Genomic DNA, 4,170 nt, shown 5'->3' on the forward strand with positions numbered 1-4,170 from the left:
TCTCACCTGAAGGGTGTGGTCATCCCCTCTTCTATTGTATTCTACCTGACTGAAATGTATAAATGCCTACACATTCTGCTATCAGGTAGGCCTTGCTCTGAGCACCAAGCTGAGAGGGGGTCTCCACGCTGAAAATAAACTCCAGAAACCTGACTTCAACTCTCCGGTCCCTTCTTCAACTTAAGCGTGCTTACAGCGATTCCATCACATTACATAGTCAAAAACATATTTACTGTTCCGAAAACATATTTCACCCAGGAAAAAAACACTTCCAGTTATGAATGGAGAGAAAAAAACACCTGGCAGATTTGGTAATGCTATGAATGCAATCTTTTGTAGATGTGTGTGTCACAGCTTGGCAGGAAGCAGTTTCACCTCCATGAAACATAACCATGGGTGGACCTTATTACAACTACCCAATGCAAATGGAATGTGGACAAAAACAAGCATGTTTCAAATTCAGCCTTTGGGAGGTATGCACAGAGGTAACACAGACAGGGAGAGGGAGAGAGAGGGAGAGAGAGACAGGAGTAATGGAAGACAGCACTTCTTTAGATGCTGGTTACAGAACACAATGTGAATCTTGTTTTTACCAACATAAGGCTTCTGGGAGCGTGTGCAGTATAGCACAGACAGGTCATATCAATGCTTTTGTTTGTGTGTGTCCTTGCTGTGTGTGTTTGTGTGTGTTTGTGTGTGTCTGTGTGTGTTTGTGTGTGTCCTTGTCTGCCACTGGACTGTTGGCTGGGCTTTGTGGGCTCAGAGCCACGAGGAGATGGCACTAAAGACAGCTCCAACGCAAGGTCACCTGCAGGAGCCAGATCACATCCTGTTAATGCAACATCACTCCCACTACTACTAAACATACCAATTGGCAAACAAATATTTCATCTTATTTATCTTTCTCATCTTTGCGTGTTTCACCTATGTTACCATCCATATCCAACTTTGGATTTAACACAGAGCAGCTTGTGTTGCTGTTCAGACATATCTAATGGGGTTGAGAGGTGTGGGATGCTGCAGTGCATGTGAGTTCAGCCCTCAGTGCTACTGCCATTAGCCTCTTCATCTAGAACATGCCTCAGAACAGTAGTATTTTCATCTAGAACATGCCTTAGAACAGTAGAGCTGTGATGTGGTGCCTATCAATAATAAATGTACTTTAATATAATAAATGTGGTCAGTGAATCACTAGTGGGTTGTTCGAGGTGTGCAATCACCAATGATGCACAGATGTTTTTTGAACAGGACAAAAACCCTATTTCACAGACGACTGTTCACTATCCATCCAGCTTCCCACCTACTCCCTCTTTCTCTCTCTCTCTCTCTCTCTCTCTCTCCCCGCTGTTCTCTAGATCAGGTCAGACTACAGCCAAAACAGAACAAGCATGTGGAGATACCAAAATAGCACTTCAGCTCCATCATAGGACATCGTAAACAAAGAGACAAGGCTTTAATCTGCATTTCTGTCTGTCACACCCAGGTAATTCCCAAAACTATGCAGTAGAGAGAGGGGTTGGAGGGCAAACCTTGGCAAATACTGTGTTGATAGATGACTGGCTCTGGAGATCTGTCCCTGCAGAGAACCACAGGCTTCAGAGCAGTCATGACCATCATGATCACACCCACAAAACTTAGATGTGCAAGGTTATCTGACTCGCATGTGAGTATGACTTTGCTATGCAACGAGCAAGAAATTAATGGAATGAATAAAAGAATGAACATGAATGGGTTGGCCTTTTCCAAATACTCAAAAGAAAGGTTGACAAACAAACAAACAAACAGATGTAAACCACAGAAAGACAGGAGTCCCAGTGTACCAAGCCTGCAGATGAAGTGTGATAATGAAAAAAAACATGCTCTGGTAGTTCAGGTTGCCATGGAACACAGGTTGCCATGGAAAACAGGTTGCCATGGAACACAGGCTATTTGGCCTGCTGGCTCTGATCATGTGTCAACCTGCTGTCGGTATGCATTTGGGCGTGTGTGTGCTATCTCAACAGACCAGCTGCCACACACACACGCGTACACACACCACACACACACACACACACACACATACACATACACACACACATGTACACAAACATGCAATGACGTCATGTAATCATGATATCATCTGTTCCACATGTAGCCTATAGACTATAGCTGGGAGTCTCACAAAAATTAAATCTAAGCACTCAGCCTAAAGCAGATGTCGATCTCTCAAACAAACACGCAGATAAATATCCCATAATTTATGACATCATGCCAGATATCTGCCGTAAATGGATGTATCTCCGGGCTAATCCTCAGTGCTCGACACAGGCATACAAACACACATATTCCTCGGGAGATGTTGAAATGGTAGACCCACTCAGCAAACAAATCCAGTCTATCAATAAATGACTAAACAAATAACAATTACTGTTGTACAGAAGGCAGAATATCTGTGGCAGTATACTACAGCTTCAGTTTGCTTTGTGGCAGTATACTACAGCTTCAGTTTGCTTTGTGGCAGCATACTACAGCTTCAGTGTGCTTTGTGGCAGCATACTACAGCTTCAGTGTGCTTTGTGCATTTAAATGCATACCCTACACCCCCTCCCTGCACAACTACATCCTCAGAACTGTCTGTGCGCGTCTACATCAGACCTGCACCTACCCTCTGCTGCAGCTCTCTATTCTATCTCTAACATGAGGTCATGTGTGACAGTGTGACCTGCCGGGGGCCGTGATTCACGCTCACAGTCCCACAGAGCTGACTGTAGATCTGACTGATGGTAACTGCAGCGCACACTCAGGCCACACTGACCCCCCCCCCCCCCCCCCCCCCCCCCCATTCTCACACAACACCTCGGAGCGCTCCTGATGCCAAACAAACATGCAAGCCAATACAGCCAGAGAGAACTGAGCGATGGCCTAGCTGCATCCCCTGGCAGACTGAAAGGACACAGGTCTCCAAAGTGACGTACTACCAGAGCCCACTTTGAGGGGAGTACTGAGGAGACTCGGGTGATAACCTGAGGCACCGGTTGGGAGCGCTGCTCTTATGTAAGGCTTACATAATGCAGCACAGCAGCAAAGGGTATGTCTGTGTTTCACGGAGTGTGCGGTTAAAGCGTGGCGGAGCCGATGTTGGCATGCGCTCCAGCTGCTGAGAGGATGGCCTGTGATCTGATAAGCTGATTTCACCGACATTAGAACCCCGGACAGCTGGAAGAGAGAAGCAAACGAGAGGAGGGAGCCATTTCTCATTCTTCTCCGTCTCGTTCTCGAAACGCTGCCGGTTCTCAGAGCTCTGGGATGTACTTTAGATAGCTTTAATCATGCACATATCATACGAGGAAATGAACATCCATCTCTGGTGTGTGCATGTGTGTAAACAAGACCTTTCTCTCGCAAAGCTGTCATACTAGGGTGGCTGGTGGGAAAACAGACTGCTATTTGCAGTCATGGAAAATGCCATGCTGGCCTGTTAGCACAGCTAATATGTAGAAGAGAAGAGATGAGAGTTTTGTAGTCACTCAGTCCATTAAGATCATTGGAGGCTCCACCTTTGCGACAAGTGAATGTAATTTGCCTTTATCACACACAAATAGATCACACTGCCTTTAAACAGGGTTAAAGGGGGGGTCTTATACTAGCTCTCCGCCCACTATGCTCTCGAGCAGAGCGCCATGCAAAGAGAGGGAGATATCCAGCATATTCGTGGGCCGTGGCAAGGGCTCGGAGACAAGGACACACAACAGCACAAGGTCATGCACAGGAGCCCTGGGGCCTGTGTTGTCTCTGGCGTTGGGTGGCACGCGCATGTGCACAGCAGCGAGCACGCTTCCGGCCTCCTGCAGCACAGAAACCAACTGAATAATTCCGTGCCAGTACTCAGCCGCACTGCATTGTTTACTGGTGTCACTCTGGTAATGTGCACTGATTATCACACATGACATGAACACTGTTCAGTGGTGGCAGGTGGCAACTGTAGTACCATAACGGTCAGTTAAAGAGAGACAGAAGGACATAGAGAGGCATTTGTAAAAGAGAATCAATAATCTTTCACATGCACCAGTCCTCTCAATGGTGGTCTTTAGCGGGAGAGAAGTACTGAGAAGCCATTGAGTAATGAAAAGAAAAAATACCAGTTACCACATTTCCTTTTGGGTGCCACAAGCAAATTCACCTAATTACTCT

Source organism: Clupea harengus, chromosome 22, assembly GCF_900700415.2.
Source record: "Clupea harengus chromosome 22, Ch_v2.0.2, whole genome shotgun sequence".
NCBI lineage: Eukaryota > Metazoa > Chordata > Actinopteri > Clupeiformes > Clupeidae > Clupea > Clupea harengus.